The sequence below is a fragment of the Mustela nigripes genome, chromosome 1 (genome assembly GCF_022355385.1).
Source record: "Mustela nigripes isolate SB6536 chromosome 1, MUSNIG.SB6536, whole genome shotgun sequence".
Classification (NCBI taxonomy): domain Eukaryota; kingdom Metazoa; phylum Chordata; class Mammalia; order Carnivora; family Mustelidae; genus Mustela; species Mustela nigripes.
In genome coordinates this window covers 34,629,187-34,654,776 of record NC_081557.1, presented here as the reverse complement: position 1 = coordinate 34,654,776, position 25,590 = coordinate 34,629,187, and the positions used below count along the sequence as shown (strand labels likewise).

Genomic DNA, 25,590 nt, shown 5'->3' with positions numbered 1-25,590 from the left:
TCATTCAGCCATATAAAAGAATGAAATTTTTCCATATGCAACACCATGGATGGACCCTGAGGACATTATGCGAACTGAAATAAGTCAGACAGAGAAAGACAAACACTCTATGATCTGACCTATACGTGGAATCTAAAAACAACAACAACCAAGCTCTTGGTACAGAGAACAGACCGGTGATTGCTGGGGTGGGGGAGGGGGGCGTAGATGAAATAGGTAAGGGACTCAAAAGCTACAAACTTCCAGTTATAAATAAATAAGTCCTGGGGATATAATGTAGAGCATGACAACTATATTTAATAATACTATACTACATATTTGAAAGTTGCTAAGAGAATGGATCTTAAAAGTTCTCATCAAAGAAAAAAAAAATCTGTAAGTATGTTTGGTTATGTTAACTAGTTATGTTAACTAGACTTACTGTGGTGATCATTTCACAATATACACAAATACTGAGTTATTATGTTGTACCCCTGAAACTGATATAATGGTGTATGTCAATGACATCTCAATTAAAAAAAAAAAAGTCTTTAATAGCTCCCCATTACTTAGGAAATTAAGCAAAACTCCACAGCCCGGTATCCAAAGCTTCCCAACCAAGCTCACACTCCTCACACCTCCCAGAAACCCCCACTTCAGCCCAGGCCCGCCATCCCTACACTGTGGCTCACACCCCACCATCCCCTTGTAGACCACCTCTGTTTCACTGGAGGCTCCTCTTCAGGCTCCCTCCACCTCTAGTTTTCTGCCATCCCTATCTATCTTTCACCGCCTCCCGTTTCATCTCCCCAGATAAGAATGAATGACTTCAACCAGATGGCTAACTGGAAAAGGACAGTGTCATCTTGGCCTCTTCTCTGTGTCCTCTAGTATTTGGCCAAGTTGTATACACAGCAGATATGAAATCTGACTGGTTAGCTCTCATCCTGCCCCAACTCAGACACTCCCACACTTTGCCCACCACCAATGCCAAACCACACAGCAACAGTGCCTACCTGCCTGGGGCCAGCCCCTGCTCTGGAATCATTACCAGTGAGCACAAAGCAAAATTCAAAGGCAGACAGAGCTGGGATCAAATCCTGGCTCTACCCATTCTTAGCTGGGCAACCTAAGCAAGTTACTCAACTTCTGAGCCTTGGTATTCCTGCCTACAAAACGAGACAGGGTCGTTCTTTCATCTTCAGGCTGCAGTAAGCATGAAACAAGGTAACATGAGGTGCTAGCACCCAACAGATGCAAGGCAAAGCTTCCCCCGCCCCTTTGCCACCCCAACAAAAACACACCAGCTCAGATGTTGTGCGTGAAAACCGGTTGGACAGCAAGCACACCTCATCTCCCCTCACCTCCAGCTGGCTCCCTAAGACAGAGGAAACAAAGCCTGAATGTCCTCAGGCTCCCCCCAAGCAGGGAGGTCTCTGGAAGAGGTCTTTGTTAACACAACTTTAGTTTAAAAGCTTCTTTATGAGCCAGACACACTGTTTCTTTTTATAAGAGGGAGAATCAGCCTACAGCTTAATATCACTTAATGGTGATAACAAGGCCTTTTGTTCACATTCCTCAATTAAATTCCGCAGCAATTAGCGGCCACCTACTCTTGTTGCCTGAGGGAAGCAAGCCCCCCAGCACCACCCAGAACAAGGAAAGGTCCTTATTCTTAGAGACCCAGACACAAAGCAGTTATCAAGTAACATAAGACAGAAGTCATATACAGGGGAAAAGAGCAAAGCTGACCCCGATGGGTTTTTGAATCATGGAAAATAATGGCAAAGGGGTAGCAGGCTAGGTACTATACATAGGTTATTCTGTTCTTTCATGTGATACACGTATGTTAACTTGTCGTGCTCAGAAAAATAGGCCAGCAGCAACATTTTACGGTAGGTAGCATGTCTCCATAATTTAGTTAACTGATGCCTAACTGATGGACAGGCAATTGGGTTGTTTTCAATTTCTTAGTATTATAAACAAGGCTGCAAATGACCCTCCCTGTACATAAACCTCTGCAATGCGTCTTATTTACCACCCTGGAAGGATGGAGCCATAGCAACGGAAACGCGAGGTGTCCGTACTTCCGATGATCTCAGTCACCAATGAAACTACCCAATGTGCACACAGAGGGTTTCACCCTTTTCCAGAACACATACATATAAATACGCACACACACATATATACACAAATGCGCCTAACGTCCTCCTCCATGCCCACAGCCCTGCCTCAGTTCAGACCTGCACCATCTCTCACGTAGACCACCACAAGAGATCATGGTCATGGTCAGGGCAAGGCAACTAACAGGTCTCTCTACACAGGGCTGCCAGAATGAGATTTGCAAAATACCAACCTGACCCTACACACCAGTGCCTCAAGCCATTCTGACCCTACCTCTGACAGGGCAACCCTTAGCCCATCTCCAGCCAGATCCACAGGTGGCCTCTTCCCCATATGCCCACAACCCCACCTTCCCCCGTGGGCATATTTCTATAGTGCTGAGCCATGTTTGCCTCCACCCGTGTCTCCTTGCCTTCTTATCTCTACCCCACTCAAGTGTCAGCTCTTCTGGAAAGTCTTCCCTGAGCTCTCAGAGTTAAGAACCAATATACCTTTCATGTGGTTCTTGCAAAGCACTTGCCAGACAGTCCTGTTCATGATGGCTATCCACTCACACACCTTCCCTACTTCACAGCCATCTCTAGGCTCCAGGATGGAGGAGATCATATTCTGTCCATCCTTAGATGCCTGGCTCTGGGACTCAGTAGGCCTAGCAAAGGTGAACTAAATGCGTGAACCAATATGAATACAAAAGAACACAAGACGTGGGAGGCAGGCAAAGCTAGATGAGTATTTCCACTTTACAGACAGAGAACCTAAGGCCCAACTTGCTCCAGGTCATATAGTGCAACAGAACCAGGATAAAGCCGCAGCTCTGCTGACTGCTGAGCCCAGTAATCAGAGAACAGAGGGGGCATGAACTGCACATCAGCATGGCTTCCCGAGTTAAATCCCCCTCTGTTTCCCTTGCTCTTTCTAAGGAACTTCACCAGTTTCACTGTTTCAGTGGGAGGTACCTGCAAGATGCTCAGCCGGAGAACTTGGCCCTGTGAAGTCTGCGAGATGAAAAAACACACACTCCACCCTTCTTGAGCAGAAATAGGTTATCTGGCTAACGTCAAGTCGGAGCAATTCACTGTGGTCCATTAAGACTTCTCATCTGGTTACCAAGTGGCCCATCCACTGGCAGGTAAATCCATCCGTAAGCAAGTCGGTCTGTGCACACAGAGCCTCCACACCTTGGGAGTCTACCCTGCATCTGTTACCTTGCTGTCCCCACAAGGAGTGGCCATATCATGGAGCACAGTGACTGGCTGAGAAGGAAGGGGTCCCGTCATGGACAGACTGGAGTGAGGCAAACCATCCCTGGCCCACAGCAATGGCCAAAGGCCACAGGAAGTGCCAGGCAGGACAGGGAACCCCTGCTTAGATCTCCCTGGTCCACTGATCCTGTCTAGTTCCTCCTTCCCCCAAAGAAATCCGGTCCCATGTTGAGCCTGGAGAGAGAAATACACCAAACAGAAAAACATGACATCAAATCTTTGAAAAGATTGCAAAGGCCAGAAGAGCTCACATCTGCTGACACTCACAGCCGGTCAGACATTATTATGAAAACTCGATGTAGATTAACTAACTCCTCACAGCAAACCTATGAGGCAGTGCTATGAGTAGCACAAATCTAGGGCCACAGAGCGAGTGGTGGCGCAGGCGTCAAGCAGAGCCAGCCCCTAGAGTCAGACTGGCCAGTGGGCTCTCACATAGGCTGCGTCCACCAGAGTTTGTGGGAAACCCCAAACTCTCCCCAGGCCAGTCTGCTTCTCCAGATCCACAGCCACCACCCACAGGGCATTCTTGGCAGAAGGCAGAATAGGCACAAAGACAGAGAGGATGAAGGCCAACGAAACATCAGAGAAGAACAAGCCATCCTTTGAGGTAGAGTGATGTTTTGTTTTGGTTTTGGTATGGTTGGTTGTTTTTTTTTTTTCCGGTTTAGCAGAGTAGGGGAGAAAAGATAAGCAAGATAAGGGCCAATTAAAAGGAACAACCTTCCAGTAATAAAATAAGTATCACACAGGAATGTAATGTACAGCATAGGAAATATAATTAATAATATTGTAATTTTTATATGGCAGCAGATGGTAACTAGATTTATTGTGTAACCACTTCACAACATACATAAATATCAAATCACGTTACAAACCTGAAACTAACACAATATTGTACGTCAATTATTCTTCAATTAAAAAATAAATTACTAAAATAAAAATATTGATGTAAGTTACACTTTGGACTTACTCTAAATGAGCTGATGTACACCAAGTGCCCAGTACTTAGCACAGAGTAGGGCTTCAATAAGCAGAAATTCCTTCCTCCTTATGCAGAGGCATCAATGGGGACTCACTGAGGCTTTCTAAGCCAAGGAGTGATGGGAGCAAATTTGCATTTTAGAAAGAACACTGCTCTGTCCCTTTTGTAGTCTCCAAGGAAATCCTTATAGGGTAAAATGAAATACTGATAATGATCAGGACATAATATTAAAATGACATAATATGGGGTTTCTGGGTAGCTCGGTTAAGCAACTGCCTTTGGCTCAGGCTACGATCTCAAGGTCCTGGGATCAAGCCCCACATCGGGGTCCCTGCCCATTGGAGAGTCTGCTTCTCCCTCTCTCCACCCCTTGCTCAGGCTCTCTCAATCTGTCTCTCTAGTAAATAATTTTTTTTAAGATTTTATTTATTTCTTTGACAGAGACAGATCACAAGCAGGCAGAGAGAAGAGGAAGCAGGATGAGCAGAGAGCCTGATGTGGGACTCAATCCCAGCACCCTGAGATCATGACCTGAGCTGAAGGCAGAGGCTTTAACCTACTGAGCCACTCAGGCACCCCTAGTAAATAAAATTTTAATAAAAAATAAACTGACATAGGGCGCCTGGGTGGCTCAGTGGGTTAAGCCGCTGCCTTCGGCTCAGGTCATGATCTCAGGGTCCTGGGATCGAGTCCCACATCGGGCTCTCTGCTCAGCAGGGAGCCTGCTTCCCCCCCTCTCTCTCTGCCTGCCTCTCTGTCTACTTGTAATTTCTCTCTGTCAAATAAATAAATAAAATCTTTAAAAAATAAATAAATAAATAAAAATAAGCTGACATAATGTAATACCAAAAGTACTTATTGAGTATTAGGTGCCAGGTATCATCCATAACACTCGATATTGTTAAATTCATTTAATTCTCAAAACCATCCTAGGAGTCAGACACTATTCCTGTCCCCATTTTGCAGATGAGGGAACTGAGGTCCAGAGAGGGTAAGCTGGGAAGTATACCCAGGAATTACAACCCAGTCAGTTTGACTTCAGGTCCAGTGTTCCCAAGCAGCAGCCAGCCCCGTCCCAGAGGAGGACAGCTTCCCAGAGTACCTGCTGTTCCCTGCCCCACACTGACACCCAGACCCAGTTATAGGTAGGTCTCCCAGCCACCTCCAGCCCTCACCCCCAGCTCTCCTTTCCTGTCCCAGTGCCAAGTCAGCCCAGCGCAAGCCACCCCCAGGCTGGAAACCATTCTCCGCCCCCTACCAGAGGCTGCTCATATTAGAGGGGGAAAAGGAACCTGGCTCTTGAGCTGCAAAGAGAAAAGGAAGGAATGAGGAGGAGTGGGCCACCAGATCCCCGCAGACTTCAGGGTGGAAAGTGTTCAATTAAAATGCATTCTGCTGGAGCTCAGCAGCGTTTCAACAGAGCCACCATTGTCTCCGTCTAAACTGCTGCTGCCCACAGCCCGGCAAGCAGCAACGAAACAAGCTGTCGTCATGGAACCGGAATGTGGGGTCCTGGCCCTCTGGACAGCACCAGAAACACCGCTCTGTTTACCCACGTTGCCCCTATTTAAAAACAAAACAAAAAGCCCCACTCCACCATCAGCCCTTCAGCATCCGAGACACCAGGGTAGGACAGACAGTGGTGGGAGGACACTCCATATGCCAGCAGAGTGAGGTGGGTCTGCCAGAAGCTTCCTGAGGAGCTAGCGGGGCTGGGAGAGACGGGCCTCCCCCAGGAGGCTGGAAACATACTCGGGAATATACAAAAATTAAACACAAATAGCTATCTGTGTGGGGCATAAGCAGAAACTGCCAAGCCCTGGAAGGGTCCCAGGCCCCTTTAGAAAATGCTTATGGCCAAAGAATCTGGAATGTTTGGCCAAGGGCTTGGAGTCCAGACACTGTTTGTGCCGAATCCCTGCATAAATGAGACACCCTACAGAGCAGAGACAGGCTTATGTGTCCAGCCAACTACGGGACACAGACAAACTGAGGCTGCCCAGCCATGGCTACAGCATCCTGGCCTCTACCTCAATCCATGAAAGCAGTTATCAAGAGGCAGGAGCCCAGAACCAGGCATGCCCAGTACACTGAACACAGAAACAGGATGTCCAAGGCACATTCTGCATGCTGACTTGTCCCCAACTTCACTCTGCAGAAGCCTAAGGACAGGTTTACTCAGCAATCCCAGGCCACAGCAGAAAGGAGAGTTAGAGGTACTCAAAAATGCAGGTAGAAGCTCTGGGAGAACATGAGACCCGCAGGTCCCCAAAAGCACATTCTCCTAGGCAGTCCTCTGACTCAGGTCCACAACCCCTCCCAGGTCACAGGCAGTCCTTCATGCTCTCATTCTGGTGGGCTCCGACCTGACCTCTCAGGCTTCACTATCCCCACAGTAGCCAGGACCCTACACACACGCACACACACACACACACACACACACTCTCTCTCTCTCTCTCTCACTCTCTCTCTCTCTCCTTCTCCCTCCTCTTTCTCTCTCTTTCTCACCCTTTCTCTCCCTCCCTCCTTCCCTCTGTCTCCCTCTTCCCCCACCCCCTACGGTTCCAGTGAAACCAAACCACCTAGAATCTGGAATTCCTGAACTCTACACACTATTTAAAGACACCATCTTACCTTCTGCCTCAAAGGCTTTTCTTCCTTTCCCAATCCGGCTAACCCCTCACCCTGCAGGACCCCAACCAGGTGATCCCTGAGTAACAGAGTCAGAATTGCACAGAGCCTCTTGAGAAACTAGTAAACTTCTACCTAGTAGAGGGTGGGTAAGAGATTGGTCGGGGCAGGGGGGGGGGGGGTTGTAAGAGGAACGAACCATCCCTCAGTCCCTGTATTTCAGAACTAAAAGCAAAGGAGGAAGTCAGAGCAGAAGAGATTTCAACTTCACAATGGAGCCTCCAAACAATGAGGATACAACCACTCCAGAAAGGGTGGCCTTGTCAGGCTGTGGACTCGTCCTACTCTCCAAAGGAATCCCTCAGAGGCAGTCTGATCAGGAGTGCTGCCAGAGATCTTTCTATATGGAGTGAGCAGGTAAACCACCTCAGAGACATCAGGGACCCAGACGTTTCCATAAAGGCCTGAGATACGGAGATTCTGGGATGGTGACAGGAGGAAATGCTCATTGTGAAGTCCTGGGAGGAGGGGAGCAGCTCTGCATGCAGAACTCCAGCCCCTCCTGAGAACCCTAGACCTCCAGGGAAGGAAGGAGCAGAGATGAAGACAAACATTTCAGGGCCATCTGGTTCCTTGTGACATGGAGTGGGCCATGCCACTGACGGGCAGCTCCCAAGGACCAGGTGGGCTCTTTCAAGGTTTATAGAGGCTGGGACTTTTCTCCTGCCTCCTCTCTTGCACCACTACCACCACCCTCTCACCATGACTACTAAACAGAAGATCAAGAAAAAAAAAAGCCAAAGATCAGACACTTTCTCCCTCTTCATTCCCCAGCCCAGGACCCATCGCTCTCCTCAGAGAGAAAAAGCATCCTGGATGCTGCAGCTCTTGGGGCAAAGGCCAGATGAGGGCCCAGACCAGGACCAGCCAGCATCCAGGTCAATCTTTAATAACATTATCATCAAGATCGACACTACCACTTAAGGAAAGCTTCCAGGCCAGGTCCTGTGCTGAACACACTGCCTACATTGTCTCTGAGCTGCCTGTTCTCTGCACAACAACCAGAATTACTATCCTTCTTCTAAACCAAAAGGCACATCATATCTCTCTGCCCTCCAAGCGAGGACTACCACCTAACTCACGGAGAAAGCCAAAGTCCCTTCAAAGGTCTGCAAACCACCTACACACACAAACACACATACCATCTCTCTAACCTCAGCTCCTACTCCCTTCATCCTGGCCACACTGGCTCCTTGTTATTCTTTCAACCAGCCAAGCACACTGTGGCCTCAGGGCTTCTGCATTTGCTGTTACCTCTTCATGGAATGTCTTCCCCCAACCCCACAATGTCTACCTGTCTGATCACATCTCTCCTCAAATGTTATCTCTGCAGAGAGGCCTCCTCTGACCATTGTACTTCCCCACCAAGCCTGCTCTCCCAGTGCTCCTCACCTCTTTCCTGGCTTCTTTTCCTTCATTGAGCTTACTCTCCTCTGATATTATGTATTTTAACCATTTTGTTTCCAGTCTTTCTCCCACTAAGATATAAACTGCATGAGGGCAGATTCTTATGAACTTTGTCCACAATCCCCTCACCAGCAACTAGACCAATGTCTGACACAAATTAGGAACTCAACGGATGGATGGATGGATGGATGGATGGATGGCTCTACAAAGGAGAGGTTTTTATCAATATTATAAATGAGAAGACTGAAGCTCACGAGAAGTTGACTTACTTGTCCAAGGTCAGCCAGATACCAAGGGACAGAGATGGAATCGAACTCCAGACCTGTCTGATACCCCCTTTAACTCTGTGGTGCCACCACAGGGAAGCGTCTGGGCATCCTATACCCCACCTGTCCTCATGTTCTTCCATCTGGACTCTTCAAGGCAGATGCCTCTGCTTCCTTCATCAAAAATGCTCAGCACCAGGCTCAGGGCTGGTACACAGCAGGTGCCCACCAGAGGTTTCTGAATACACTGACGTACCTCTAGGCACTCAGTCTCTCCTTACATTTTTATTTCTTTCTGGGTCACTTCATATATTACTCATTTGACCGACTATAAGGAAGGGCAGAACTCCAAGTACACAAAATGAAACTAGAAATGGACCCTGCCCTAAAGAAATTTACCACCAGGTGAGAGAGAAAGAAAAGATGTAGACCCAAAAAGGTGAAATGAAGCAGGACAGTCATGTGAGCAGCGTGCATGGTGCCGGAGGTGCTGCGAGTGATGGGGCCAAGGGTGTTGAGGGAGGTTGAGCGGGAGAAGGCGAGGCTGCTGCACCCAAGCTGAGGGACATGCGTACCCTGCAGGGGGGCTGGAGGGAACTGTCATTCATTCATCCAACGCTAACTTTCAGGGTTTTCTTTGCCAGGTCCTATCCTGAGTGCTGGAGATAGAGAGATGAATGAATAAGGCATGAGAACTTGTGGGCTAATATGGGAGAAAGAGAAACACTGTATAAACTAAGGAGATAAGTGGCAAGAGAGGATGCTAGGCTGTAAGCTCCATGAGCACAGGCATTCTCCCCAGCACTAGTAACACTGGGCTCGCTCAACAGCAGCTCCTCACTGGGCTCGCTCAACAGCAGCTCACGACACATCTGCTAAACAAAAGAAGAAAGCACCAGTGAAGGGATATCACAAAGCCCTGGCAGAGGGCAGTCAGAAAAGACTTCCCAAGGGAATGCCTGAGCCTTAAGGATGTGCAGGAGCTGTGTGGATGGCACAGGGCATTCCTAGGGATGGAAACTCCAAGAGCAAAGGCGTAGAAGCAGGAGAGAGCTATACACAATATGACGTTGCTGGACTGTGTTCAGGCCAAGGTGAACAGGGTGCAGACCACACAAAGACAAGCCCCAAGCTAGGAACACCTGGGAAGGCCCTAATCAGGAGGCACATTAAGAGATGGTCTTTGGGTCCCTGGAGGGAAGACAGGGCTGAGGCTTGACAAATGTCAGGACCACCTGCACCACCCCGAGTGTGAGCTGGAGAGGGCAGGGCCTTCAGGAGGCACCAGAGAAACGCCGTGTGCAGGAACCCCTTACCAGTCACAGGTGCCAGACCCCACTGAGAAGGGACACACTGAGATGAGCCACAGCACACTTGTGAGCACGCAGAAGTACATGCTGCAAAACTGCTTGGAGGAGACAGGAGTAGAACCATGTCACACCCAGTACACAATCCCCAAAGCCATGACTGGGGCAAGGAGGAAGTCAGGGGAGAGAACCAGAGAAAGTGCTATTTATTTCGCTTTCACTTTGAACACACCAGAACTGGGGAGAACACACCCTGGCCCAGGAGAGAAGAAATCAGGCTGGTGTTCCAGCTATCACCAAAGATCTGAGTGACCTTGGGCAGGTTACCTCATCCCCTGGGGCTCAGCTTCCCCATCTATAAACCAGAGCTGCCACCACAAGCTCCATCCCATCCCACACCTAACAACACCCTGGAAAAGCTCCAATCAGATATGTACCAGCTCTGCATGGCTCTATAAAGCACCTACTGTGTGCTCTTCCTTGTACTAGAAGGGAGGACATGTCCAGCCCCCAGTGAACATTTAACAAGGGGCCCTGGAAGGCAATGCAGGACTCTGGGGAGAGCATTCTGGGACATTCTCTGGCCAGTCTGACTGCCCAGGCCAGGGAGGGGGAGAGGAAGTGGTGAGCTGTTTTACAATCCATCAAATTAATTGCCCCAAATGGGAAATTTACAGGCCTCCTACAGCCTCTGGTATATCCCATAATCTCCCATGGCCCTAATCTGAGAAAGAATGTGTGAGCTGTAATCTTTCCAGCCCACTGTGCTCAGGAGCAATGCCCCAACAAACCTCAGTTCCTACCAGTGGTCACCTCCAACCAAAAGCCCCCAGTTTATGGCCCTCCAGGGCCTAACTCCACCCACCTCCACCCACCAGGAGCCAGCCCAGCTGACCTTGGCCTAGACGCTGGCCTCAGCAAGAAGACCTGCCCAACCAGCCCCTTTGGTAAATACAACTTTGTTCTCTCCTCCTTTTCTCTCTTAAGGATAACAGCCTGCCAGGAGGCAGAACCAGGAAAATTGGAATCTGGGCAGAGTCATCCATAGACACAGGGAAAACAGCCCCCAGATGAGGTATCGGGCATCGGGTTCTAGCCTCAGCTCACCTTAAGCTGGCTAGGAAACCCTCTCCCATCTCTGGCCTCACCCTCCTCTGAGAAACAACGGAATATAAAAAGCCTCCCAGGAACTTCTCTTCCCGCCTCTTCATGACCCAAATGTTACCAGCAAACTGCAACAAATCTGGGTCTCCTTCAACTAACTATCAGAGAGTGTCAAGCTCTACTGTCAGGAAGGGAAGAGTTCTCCAGCTGGCAGGAGACACTCACGTCAGCATCTGGTTCTCTCCTTCCATGACATTTGTACCCATTTGCCTCTGCCTCCTCTAGGCCTTTGCCCACCTCCCCACATAATGAAGTATTTGTCTACTCCGTAAGCAAACGTCACCTCTTCCATGAAGGCCTCCTGGATCTCTCCCTTCTTAATACCTGTTCCATTCTCTCCTGTCTCCTCTATTCAATAGGTCTCGAGTGCAGAGGACTCTTACTCATTGCTAGCAACAGGGAACTTACTTTATCATAAAATATTTTAGAGGACTTTCCACAAACCTGGAGCCAGTTCTCTAAAGCATTTGCACCTAACTCCTCAATACCACTGAGTGAAGTTTCCTAGACACTGTTTGGAAGACCAAGCTCCTTGATGTTAATTATGCTACTGGTGGCCAGGGCAGCACTTGTCAATCACCTATGTTTGAACCCTTTCTCCTTGACGAAAAGCTTTCTCACTCACTACCTTACAAGAGTCCAGCAGGGGAGGAACTGATATGATCTCCTTCTACAGAGAAAGCAAATGTGCTGTCCAAGGTTATACAGCTCTACGGGGCTGAGCTGGGGTTCAAACCCAGGTCTTCTCATCTGATTCTAATCCTGTATTCTCCCAACCACACCTGGAGGTGTGTGCAGTCCTGGAGCCCACTGAGATCTGGGCTTGGGACAGACATCATCTAAATTCTGCCCCCAGCCCTACTCACTCCTGGAGCAGAGACAGAACCACACTCAGGGACTCTGGGCCGAAGAATGGTAGAGAACATTTACTCCATACTCTCCACTGGACCTCCATCGGTACGTGATTACCTCTGGTGACAGTTCACTCACTATATACGGAGATATTTTGGAAGGTTTTATTGTAAACCCAGAGCCAAAACCTTTCTCCCTATAGCTTTCCCAGATAATAAGGCTCTTCTATGTGACAGTCCTTCAGATATTTGCAACCGGTTCTCATTTCCTTGAGGGTCTCCTCTTCCCCACAGGAAATCCTCAGCTGTTCCTCAGGAGACAAGGTTTCCAGTGCCTATTACAGTCATCTCCTCAGAAAGGCTTCAAGTAGTCACATATCTCTTAAAAAGTAATCCCAAAACAGACCCCAATACTCCATCTGTGATCTCCAAGAACTGAGCAACACCATCATCTCCCATGTTGTGAGCCCCATACTTTCATTAAAGCAGCCCCAAACCAAATTAGCATTCTGGATAGTCACATTATCCTGTCAACTCCTATGGAGTTCATGGTCAGTAAACTCCTTTTTTCCCAAGCTGCATCTCCCAGAGGGCACCAGCTATGGCAGGAGCATGAACAAAACTCATTCTCCTCAGCTGGATAGAGCAGAAAGTACAGGAACTTTGGAGTCAGACCTGGATTGGAATCCTAGTCCTGCTACTTATTTACAGAACAACTCAGACAAATCATTCATTCTTTCCAAGTTTTAAAATCCTCAAGCACAAAATGAGGAAAATTTTTTCCTCATTAGGCTGCGTTGAGGAATAAATGAGACAAAGCATGCAAGCACCTAACCCACGCCAAGAACATGCAAAGATCAAAGATGATTAAGTGGTTAAGAGTCAAACCCAAGTCTGCCAACACATAGCTTTGTGGCCTTAGACACCATGCTACAGCCCCAGGCTGTTTTCTTGTCCCACAGCCCTTACCCACTGAAGGTCATCTTTTTGTTTCTCCCTACACTGCACTATGAATTCCTTGAAGACAACCTTGTCTTTGTAGCCCCAGAATCCAGCATGATGCCATCTGTTAGACGTGGGAGCTAATAAATGCTGATAAGCAAATGACTGTATGAACAAGTTAACTGAACTGATATCAAGGTAGGCACCCCTTGGCCCTCTTAGCAGCTCCAACCCCACTATCACTTGCTGAGTGGCAAGAAGTATTTACCCTACAAGGGCTTACTATACGAATCAGGCCAGCACTACCCTCCATGCCCAGACAGGAAAGCCCAGGTCCGAGTCCCCCATTCTTTCTTTGGACTCTTCTCCTACCCAGCACATGGCAATGTTCTGCCTTCCCAACCACAAGATCTCCAATACTGGTAAGTTTTACTCCAAACTGCTCCTGGAGCCAGGCTGAGCTGCATTTGGTCAGATGAGCATTGTCTGGGATGGGGTGACCCCAAGATGCATACATAAGTCCTACAGGGGGAAGGCTGATGCCAGGCTTTCTCCAGCCCCAGTTCTCTGGGGCTTCCTTAAAAACGTCCTCTTCTAATTCCCAGGTAATTTATAATAGGAAAAAGAAGGACATGCCTATTCATTTTCAGCAGGCTGTCTCAAAACCATCCAAGCCACACCTAATAGAGCACTCCTGTCTCTGTGCCACTGCTCGATGCCACACTGTCCCCATGACCCAAATACTAATGGTCCTTCACAGCCGGGTTGTGATTTCCCAGTTATTCCTAAGGTTCTAGAGTCAGTGAGAGTCTTGGTCCCATCACTTCTGAGCCTTGGTTTCCTCGTGCCGTCAAATGGGCATATAATCATGAACCTCAAGGTTCAGTGTGGGATAACTACACAAATATCATGCCTGTGTATGGCACACAATAGGTGTCCACTCGACCTTGATTTCTTTCCTTCTGGTCTGTTCCACTCTCAGCTCTGAAGCACAACTGTTGTCCAGGGCCCAGCTCAAGTCCAGCTCCGCAGGGAGAACCTCGAGGTATGGGATGGTATCTCCTCTGCCCATCACAAGGACATGTACGGCTGTGGGAACGCAACAGGCATCAAATACTCCCAGTGGTTAGCTGGTAAGCCAACACATTTTAATCTGCTGTTGTCACTGTGGATAAGCTTGATAGAATACATTGATTTTCAGAAAATTCCCCAGAAGTGGTGACTGGAAGCCAGCATGGAGATAATAAAAATGCCATGTGATCCCCAGACTGGAGAGGACTCTTTGGGGACACCCAAGCCAGTGTACCCAAGGCCCATCCCTCTGCCTCTCAGGCCATAGCTCCCTTGGCTATGGGGAGGCACCATTCAGTGGCTGACTAGCTTCTCAGGCAGAGTCCCAAGAGAGAAAAGTGCAGGGTTCACTATACCATTTAATAAATTCATTCAACAATTACCTTCTCTCACCACACACCAAGAAAGTAACACAAGAAGTTACATGTGTTAACTATCTCAATTGTGATCATTTCACAATATTTGTGTGCGCACGCGTGTGCACGCATGTGTATATGTATATATATATATATATCAAAACATCAGATGCGACATCTTAAATACATACTTTTTTGTCAATTATACCTCAATAAAGCTAAAAAAATAATTTTCTACACACCTTGTTCTAGCCACTGTTTTATACACTAGAGGTATAGTCTTGAACAAAATAGACATTCTGTTATATTCTAGGGGCAAAGGTGAACAAATTAAAATCTAATGTGTCTGGGCTGACTGAGAACTCTAAAGAAAGAGAGGGGAGTTAAGGGAATAGTGTGTGCTGGGGGAGAAGAGTTCAGAAAGGCCACCCTGAAAAGGTGGTATCTGAGGAGAAACCAGAAGGAAGTGAGGGAGAAGTGGGCCACTGGCATATCTTTAGGAAAACATTCCAGATAAAGAGCACAGTGAGTGCAAAGTCCTGAAGACTGGTTGTGCTCACATGCCAGAGGAACAGCAAGGAAACCAACATGGCTAGAGCAAAGCACCAGGGAGAGAGGGAAGAAATGAGGTCAGAGGAGTAACAGGGGTGGGAGCAGATGACGCAGAGCCTCGAGGACCTAGGATTCTGCTGTGTGGGAGATGGGAGCCTTTAGGTGGTTTGGGACGGGTGACATAACCCAGATTCCACTGGAGAACAATCTCTAGCTGCTGTACTGGGGGGAGGGGGAGAGTAGCACAGGGATTACTTAGAAGGGTATTGCAACAGTCCAAGCAACAGATGACAACAGCATGGACTAAGGTGGTAATAGGTCATGGGTACAATCTGATTCTAGATATATTTCAAAGTAGAGATGGCAGGATTTTTTGAAAGTTCCCTGGAAATGTGCCTGACGCCAAGCAGTCCTGGGCATTACCGGCTGCTTACACTGAGTAAACCAAGAGACAAACTGGATTTAGTCTCCAGAGCCCCAGCCTAGATACATGCATGTGGAAAGTGCATCATGGCAGAGCGGCAGGAAGAGAGGCGCAGAAGCCCCCACATGGCCAGGAGGGGCAGCTCCCTGCAGCTCCCTGCAGGACTCACTACCCATTCTCCCCTGCCCCTGAGGGGCTGGGTGGCTCCTGGGCAAACTACTTCTGGCTTCCAAAAGCAGAAGAACTCCTTCACAAGGATGCCAGTGAGGCAGCTTGGTGATATGAGTCCCAGTCCCAGCTCCACTACCTCCCACTGTGTGACTCTAGGTAAGTCATTTGAGTCTGGGGCTCAGAGCTGCAGGTGCAAAAGAGAATCATATCATATGACCCAAGGTCCTTACAAGGTTCGAAGGCGTGCTGTGCAAAAACTGGCTAACTGCTTTTTTTTTTTTTTAAGATTTTATTTATTTATTTGATAGACAGAGATCACAAGCAGGCAGAGAGACAGGCAGAGAGAGAGGAGGAAGCAGGCTCCCCACTGAGCAGAGAGCCCGATGCGGGGCTCGATCCCAGGACCCTGGGACCATGACCTGAGCCGAAAGCAGAGGCTTTAACCCACTGAGCCACCCAGGCGCCCCCTGGCTAACCGCTTTTGAATCAGAATCCACCAACTGCTCCTAGTTGTGTGACCCTGGACATAGCATCTCCTTGGGCCTCTGCATCCTCATCTACAAAATGGAGGGAATAACACCTTTCCGGGCTATTGTGAGGGTTAAACCAAATGATGTGTGACAAATGTTGGTGATATTCGTGAGATTTGATCGGATCCTGTTGAACCTCTTCTGTGCCATCACCTCGTCCCTGCCAACTCTGCCCACCCTTCCCACCTGACCACCATGAGAGGAATCTGAGGCATGAGGAAGACCCTCAGCTTACACTTCCCTCCTGTCAGGCTCAGTACCAGGAGCCCACTCCCACATGCTGAGCAAAAGTCCTGACCGGGCGCCTGGGTGGCTCAGTGGGTTGAGCCGCTGCCTTCGGCTCGGGTCGTGATCTCAGGGTCCTGGGATCGAGTCCCGCATCGGGCTCTCTGCTCAGCAGGGAGCCTGCTTCCTCCTCTCTCTCTCTGCCTGCCTCTCTGCCTGCTTGTGATCTCTCTCTGTCAAATAAATAAATAAAATCTTTAAAAAAAAAAAGTCCTGACCATCTTAAACATGGTCTCAGGCTCCAGCTCTTAGAAACAAAAAGCACCTATGGGTTCTCAGCGGCAGCTTCTGCTCTCAGGGGCTCTCCCTGCTGCTGGCACCAGTCTCACAGGCTCCTTGGGAAGGGCCAGCATACACACAGTAGGTGCTGAATAAGGTTTTGTGAATAGAAACAAGTGCAGGGCACCCCACCAGACTACAGAACAGAAAAACACCACTGGGCACAATGGTTAGAGGACTCCACTCCACAAGCCTGAAACAGACCATCTTCACCATGTGTCAGTTTCAAAATCCCAGGTCAAGTTTAAAACGTCCTGCACAAGGACCTTCAGCAGACCCTGCATGGGAATTATCCGCTATAGATATAAGTCCTGAAGGCCTCAGAGAAATCAGGCAGACCAAAGGAAAATGAGACAGAGGGCCTATGAAAGTGAAAGCCTCCATGTTTATTCTTCCCCACTATCTCTGGGTGGCATTTAAGGAAGTCAGGAGCTGGGTGGGGAGACCAGGAGGGGAAGGGCGTTTAGTCTAAGAGGAATTAGGATACTCTGGGGGGAACTAAAGCCTAAATATAAAAAGTTTTCCTCAGTCTTCTTCAATTGACTCCAGCTTCTTCCTCTTCCTCTCCTTTACTCACAGCACCCCAACCTTCACCCCTTTCCCTTGGAAGCACGGAGTACACAGCCTGGGAACCAGACTTACTGTAAGCGGTGTGGGGCCAACGTCACCTGCCACAGGACTTCTGCACATTGCCGGGAGCCGAGGAGGGACCAGCTAAGCAGGGCAAGTGTGAGGCTGGCTCTCGCCCTTCTAGGGGGTCAGGTTTTAACTAGGTCACCACTAGGACACTCACACCACCCACTCTTTATCTCCATCTCTTTCTATTTTAAGGCAGGAGTGCTGCCAGCAGTGGTATGGGTTACCCAGTTTCTCCTCCTTTAGAGGCCAATCCCTCACCTGGGGTGGGGGGGGGGGGGTACCTACCCTTCAAAGGCTCCAGCCTACTTCCTCCAGCACCACCTCTGCAGACACCCAGCACCCCAGTACATCCCTTCCTCCTCCCGTACAACCATGGTGGGGCCATGGTCACACCCCTGCTCATGCCCTGGAGACACACTGCGCTCAGGATGGAGCCACAGCTCCCCAAGGCAGCTCTTTTCTGCAGCCTCCTTCCTCTCCCTCTCACAACGTCTTGAATGCACCACATTCTCTTACTGCTCTGCCCGTGCTGCTTCCTCTCCCACAAACAGCTCTTATCATCCAACAAATCCCTGCTTTTCAAGGTCCAGCTCAGGCTCCCCTTGTCCACCAGGATGCCTTTTCCGGCCAGTCCTCCTCGGTCCCCCTCCAGTCCCCATGCTCTCCTTATCAAATGAGATATTTGCGCAGTATCATCTAGCTGTGGACATGTCTGGGTCCCTACCGGAGATCAGCCGCCCAGGTTCCTGGAGAACTGCAAAGACACTATGATTGGTTAACTGAATGCTTACCATGTACCAGATACTTTCTGAGAGCCAGCAATACAGCAGTGAACGCAACTGAGAGAGAAAATTCCTGCCTTCGTGGAGGTCACATTCTAGCGATAATAAATGGCTAACACACGGGAGTACTTTCTATGTTCAAGACTATTCTGAGTACTTCTTATGAACTCATTTCACCTCCAGCACAATTATTATTATCCCCGTCTTACAGATGAAGAAACCGATGCTCCAGATTACCTAACTTGCTCAGGATCCGCAAGCTAGTAAGTGGCAGGGCAGGGATTCAAACCCAGGTAACCCTGAATCACATCATGCTCCCAAGGGCCATTCTGCCTCTCAGTACTATGTTCTCCGCTCTTCTGTACTCATTTTGGTATCCAGTGCTCAGACCAATGCTTGGCACACACACAGTGCTCAGTATAAGTCTGTTAAATGAAAGGACCCTGAATAATGAATGCTAGTCTCCCTGAAGCACCCACTCCCTCCCTTGTCCCCACCCATTCCCAACTCATAAAAACCCCAAAGTCTTTCCTGATGCCTCCAACCCCTGAACTGTTTACTCCTGGACATTCCTCTCCAGGCTGCACCCACACTACTTACCGGACACTTGGTCACACACTGCTTAACCATCCTATCTGGTGCAGATACCTTGCTTCACCAGCAACCTGGGCTCCCTGACATCCCACGGAGTACAACAAATATGGTGCCAGGACACAGCAAAAATGGATACACAAAGGCAGAACTGAATTCGGCCTCCCCTCTCCTTTTTTCCATTATCACCAGAGCTATTTCTCCCCTTACCCAGGGTAAGCAAGCCAGAACTTGAGTCAGATACAACCTTTGCTGCAACTATATCCAAACTGCCTCACCTCTTCTGCTGTAACAGCCAACATCATAATTAGGGTATAGCTGTGGTTAAAAATAGCAAGTACAGTTGGACATTTTTAACCCTCCATGAAATGCATCAGGATGCTCAGTGCCCTCTATTAGAAAATGCCTGTACCTGAGAATCTGAGCTGGACAGCATACACAGGTATCCTCTTATCAGAAGATAAGAGTCACCGTAGGATGTAAGTGAAGGAATTACCCAAATATGCTTGGATCCATCAGCCATTATAGAGAAAAGCATACATGGAAACACCTGCTAAAATTTACTGAACTACACTATGCTCTGGGAACTGAGTATTTCACATGTCCAACTCAACCTACAGACAGGTTATATCCTGATGAACTCACTGTATATTGAAAACATCAAAGTTAAAAATGCATTCAGGGAGCGCCCGAGTGGCTCAGTGGGTTAAAGCCTGACCTTCGGCTCAGGTCATGATCCCAGGGTCCTGGGATCGAGCCCCAAATCGGGCTCTCTGTTCGGCAGGGAGCCTGCTTCCTCCTCCTCTCTCTCTCTCTCTCTCTCTGCCTGTCTCTCTGCCTACTTATGATCTCTATCTGTCAAATAAATAAATAAAATCTTTTATAAAAAATGCATTCAGTATGCCTGACCTATCTAATGCCATAACTTAGGCTAGCCTACCTTAAATGTACTAAGAACACTTAAGTTAGCCTACAGTTGGGCAAAATCATCCAACACAAAGCCTACAATAAAGTGTTGAAAATCTCACGTCATATATTGAATCCCGTACTAAAAGTTAAAAAAGACAATGGTTTTAAGTCCATTGGTTGTTTACCAATGATCTCCTGGCTGACTGGGAGCTGTGCTCACTGCCGCTGCCCAGCATCACCAGAGTGTCAAAACACCTATCGCTCACGCGGGGAAAGATCAAAGCAACTCAAAATTCAAAATTCAAAGCATGGTGTCTGTGGAATGCATATCTCTTTTCCTCCACAGTCATGTCATATCAAAAAATCATAAGTTGAACCATTCTAAGTCAGGGACTGTCTGTATTATTCTCATTTAACCACTACAAAAGACCCATGCGACAGATACCAGCCTTTGCCCCATTTTGTTCAGAAGTTAAATGACCCACCTGAGTTCCACAGCCACAAAGTCGGGCTGCCAAGCTCAGTCCCAACCCGATAGTTCCCCATCTCCCCTATCTCCCGCAGCACAGCCCACCATGGAACAGGATGGACACAGGCCAAGCAAGGCTTAAAGGGACCACGAGGACCACCAGTTAAGGGCAGCTGGGGATGGTCTCTTCCCTGCCACCTAACACCTGTGCTGCGAGGTCCCTAACCTGCCTGTGCCTCATATTCCTCATGAGGATAAGTATCTACCTCACAGCGTTGGTAGTGGGACTAAATGAGTCCCCATCTATGAAGCCCTTAAAACAATGCCTGTGATGAGCACTGGATAAACATTTGTCAAACAAGCAAATAAGGACTGAACAAAAGCAACTGGCTTCTTGGTGTGACAGTCCCTCTGCCCTAGCTCTTAGGTTACTGAACCCCAAAACCAAGCCAAATCCAACAGAGACCGTAAAGAAAAAAACAAATTCTCAGACCTGTCCAAGGACCCCAGAAGACAATCAGCACCATCCAGTCCTGCCGGACCCAAGGAGCAGCCTCAAAAGGCCCAGCGAGATCATTACTCAGCACAGTTGCTGCATCTTCAATCACTGGGCCCCTCAGACAAACGGAGCTCTTGAGGCAAAAGGAGTGTGCTTTGGATTCTAATTTAAATATCTATCTGTTCACAGAATAGGAAGCCAATTACTCTCCTTTCCCCCAAAGAATTCATATCCCCACTGAGTTTTATAAACCATCTGGTGCCAAACACACAAACACATCTACGCATTTTCAGGTGAGGAAGGCTGAGAGAAGCCGACTGAGTGCTCTCCGCGCCCGCCCACACACCAGGGCTCAAAAAATGTCATTATTCAAAGCCTCAGCAAATGGGTGTAATTTCAGGTACCACCAATTCCATCTAGAAATGCATTAATGGGTACAATGATTACAGATATTTAGCCTCACAGCATTCATCCATTTCTTTAAATCCCCAGGTCAGAATGTGTTGAGGAAAAAAAAAAAAAATCTCTCCCAACAATTTCCGAGGCAAGGAAGGAAACCTTTTCCCCTCCCCGGGATCCTGACCATGGATTCTGTGGTTAGCTTACAACCCCAATTTACTCCCAATTTCAATCAACTCTCTCTCCTCATATGTCTGCCAAGGTCAAGAAGGTCATGCCAAATGTCAGATCAACCCACCCACACCAATTTGGTTGAGGACTGGCTCTGTGCCTGACACTGTTCCCAAGGAGCTGGCGAGCTATTTGTGACACTGAGTCACAATCCTGCCCCTGCTCCATCACCCCCAGGACCAGCTCAGGGAAGACTACAACACCAGACACCTCAACGACCTCCCCAACATCACCACTGTCTGCTGGGACATATCTATTCTCCCACACAGAGTAGCTTTTCCATTTCTCAACTTAATTGCAGCCTGCTTGCTGCCTCTGGCTTTCAACGTCAATCACTCAGAATAACACACCCATTACTCCAGGCCTTCCTCTGCTCTCAGAAGGATCTCTAAGTGGTCCTGGGGTTCTGAGATGTGGATGTGCCAATCTACCCCCCTCCCAGGCAGATGTAGTCCCCACTCAGTGTTCATCCACCTGACCAGCCCTACTGCCCACCTCCAGGACCGCCAGCATCATCGGGGCACAGGGAATAGCAGTACATTCTCAATCCCCAAGGGGGAAACCAGAGACCCACCAGGGGCCAGAGATCAACTCTGGGTAACAGGGTGGCCACTGACAGACAGCCGTGCCTACTGACACTTTCTCGGGGCCCTTCCCACAGCTTCATCCAAACAGTTCCAGCAGAGGGCCTCCTGAAAATGCAAAGGCATGCAATACTTGAGCATCTACCACGCGTTTAAAGGAGCTGCAGACAGGCCATCATGTTAGATTCTCAATAAATGCTCAATATCACCAGGAAGGAGAGTAGCATTATCATTACTGTACAATATCATTATCGTGGGGAGGCTGAAGCTCTGAGACATCTTCCCTTTCAGCATCCAGAGAATCCCTCGTGGAACTCGGGATAATGCTGATGCCCAGTCCCACCCCCTTGAAGTTTGGACTCAGCATTCTAGAACAGTTTGTACTTCATGTCCACCCTTACGACTCCTTCATCAAGTGCTCTGGCATGGATATCAGGGTCACTACCTCCAAAAAGAAAGCTAGAGGCCCTGCCAGGCAATGCAAACACTACTGCTAGCACCAGGGAGCCCTCTCACCGGGGATGAGGGTGAAGGATGAAAGGGGAGTATATCATAACTGCCCGTTTGGAAAATGTGTTGATCGTAGGTACGAGAAACCCATCTATTTTCTCTCTGGTTGGACGCAGCCACACAGGGCTTCAAAGATGAAGAATCCTTTCCCTGGTATTTAGGCACCAACGACGTCATGCCCAGCTTCCTTTTAAGGAAAAGTCCCAACAAGAAAACACACTTCCTCCTGCTAGCCTGATCTTAGGAGATTTCCCCAAAGTGAACGAACCATCACTTTCTGCAGACTGTGCCACACAGGCAGGGGCTCTACTTCTAGGAGGAGTGATGACAATGGTTAATTCTTACATAGCATGTGAGATTTGCCAGGTACTATTCTAAGTGTACAGTACAGTTGTTGTCCCCATTCTACAGATGAAGAAACATCTGAAGACACAGAGATTTTTAAGTGGCCTGTCCAACCTGGCAGCAAAGACAAGATTTCAACCCTGGGACTCAGACTCCAGAATTCATGCTTTATAACCCCCACCACCCAGCACCACCCCTCAGATGCAGGAAGTCGGGGAACCCTTAGGGCAATATCCCCAATTACATCACTCTCCTGAAGCCAGCTACTATTTAGTGAAGGGTGTTATCCAGGACCAGTGCCTATACCTCAACTCAGCACCAGCCTCTTCAAGGTGCAGACAAGCACACACATACTTCACACCCCCTAGCTCCTGCCAGTTTCATCCCCTGGCCTCTCTTGCCTCAGGCTGCCCATTGCTCTGCTCCACAGATGCCTCCCCTTCCTTGCACTCACCCTCTGAAGCTCCTTAGGGCTCCGTCCTCAGGGTCACCAACCCCTATTACCTATACTGAAATTGTCCAGTGTCCCTCTCCCTCCCTGGACTGGGCCCTGCTGGAGGGCAGGGATGATGATGTCTATTTCTCTCCATGACACCCAATACAGAGACTGGCATATAGCACATGGTTTATCAGAGTCTGGTGACTCAACAGGTGAATCCTGGACCAAAAGCCATCCAGCCTCTCATTAAACTGCCCCTCCAATAAGGTGCTCACCACTCTTCAAGGTGGCCCACTGGTTCTATCTGCGGACCTGCACAGACAACTCAGTTTGCAAGCAGAGAGGATGATTATTGCAAAGGTGACTGCACTAAGCTACAAAGTTGCTCTGGCTCCACTCCTCTCGGGAAGGAGACTGTTTCCCCTCCCACTTCACCTAGGGGGAGAGAACACTGGAGGTGGTGCAGCCAGGGGCCTGGGAAGAGAGCTTGAATGGACCCTCTGCCCCATCCACCCCCAAGCACACTGCACCCTGCTTGCCATGACAGACTGTCCCAGGGAAGCACAAGAGGTAGCCCGCAGTCCCTGGGAGAGACTGCACGCTAATGCCAAGCTGTCAGACCTCGAAAGGGTGAGTGCTCTGCCTTGGCAGAAAAAGCCCCTGAGAAACCCTGAGAACACTGACTAGGACGCTGGAAACACTCTTCTGGCAGAACCTGAAAGAGACAGCCTGGCTGTAAGCAGGCTTAAGAGGCTCATCAGCCCCTAAGCTGTGGTCAGCTGACATGGGCAGGTGGTGGGGCCAGGGCGGGGGGGGGGGGGGGGTGGCAGTCCACTCTCCCAGAGCACCAGAGACCTGCCCACTGCCCTGCCTAGGGACCATTCAACCCACCCCTTGCTCATCCACCCTGCAGGGGACTTTCTGAAGGAGGCCCAAAGGGTCATCAGGGAAGGTACTGAGGACCAATTTGGGGAGATAACGCTACAGGAGGATTCAATACAGAGGGAGTGGCTATGTGAGTCAGAAGACACCATGGTAGAAACAGTGCACAAATTTGGAGCCAAGACGACTCAGGTTCTAAGTGCCAGCTCCCCTACTGTTGCTCTGGCATCAGGAAGATCTTTTAACCCTGTCCCTCCCCCAGCCTCCACTGCTTGATCTGTAAAATGAGGCTAATAAAAATCCCTGCCTTTAAAAGGAATGCATGTGTTTCTCAACTATAGAGTACCATGAAGATTATTACTGTTGACATCTGGGGCCCAGGCAGCACCAGACAATAAGTCTGTCCTTCAGCAGTCAGAGCCGATAACCAGGTGGCCACCCAGATTAAGGAGAGGACATCTGTGCAGCCTTCTAAATGCCTGGGAAACAGCGAGCCCGGGAGTGTTTTTACACCTCATTACCCTGGGCTCTTGGTCCCCAGGTCCCTGCAGCCTGGACAAGGTACCTGTGGCCTAGGGACAGCACAACCCTGATGGTTGAGGTTAGTGTTGTTTTGGTTTTGGGTTTTTTTTTTTTTTTAAGATTTTATTTATTAATTTGACAGTGAGAGAGGGATCACAAGTAGGCAGAGAGGCAGGCAGAGGGAGAGAGGGGGAAGCAGACTCCCTGCTGAGCAAAAAGCCTGATGTGGGGCTCAATCCCAAAACCCTGAGATCATGACCTGAGCTGAAGGCAGAGCCTTAACCTACTGAGCCACCCAGGTTCCCCTAGTGTTGTTTCTTTAGCTAACTTTTAATTTGGAAATCATTTTAAACTTAGAGAGAGATACAAGAATAACACCCCTCACCCAGCCTCACCCACTGTTAGCATTTCTCCAAATGCTAGATCATCTGCTCCCCTACACACGTGCATGCGCACACACACATACACACGCAGTTTTTTCTCAACTGTTTGAGAGCAAATACGTCAGTATTTCCCAAGAATGAGGACATCCTTTTAATAACCAAAATGGTTATGCAGTTTTTATTGGTCCAAATTCTGAGTTGAGTCCTATAGTTTGCATGCCCCTGACCCAGGCAACCCCAGTTCAAGGGCACCAGATTTCTGCACCAACAGCTGAATGTAATAAGAACTCAGAATTCACATTTCCACCCCATCTCATAGCTATGTGGATGTACAGTGAGGAGCTCACATTTATTGGGCGTGTACTAGGTGTCAGGCACCTGCTAGGCATCCTTTCCATCAATTAATTCATGTAATCCCCTTACTTATCCCCATTTCTTTGGTGAGGACATGAGGCTTAAAGGAAGAAGGTAACCGATCAAGGACAGGGAACTGTAACTGGTGGAACTGGAATCACAATCTGGGAATCCAGAGCCAATGCACCTACCCACCACCTCCTTACACACACTACCACCACATACACAACACCTATACATTTTTCTGCATGATGAAGTTGCCTGGCTGTCCTTTGGCTTCCAAAAAATCCAGCCAGCATCCAGGTGACCCAGAATAGGTTAGACAGGAGACAGTGGGGTAGTCTGGCACAACTCAAAAGACAGCCCAAGCAGAAGACGTGAACAGATATTTCAGCAAAGAAGACAT

At 48.7% G+C, this 25,590-nt stretch overlaps 1 protein-coding gene across 8 annotated transcripts in view; it reads right to left on the bottom strand.

Moving 5' to 3' along the window:
• The window catches only part of PLEKHA7 (pleckstrin homology domain containing A7), a 213,076-nt gene that overhangs the window by 177,249 nt on the left and 10,237 nt on the right, over window positions 1-25,590 (bottom strand). The gene's annotated exons all lie outside the window — the stretch shown is intronic.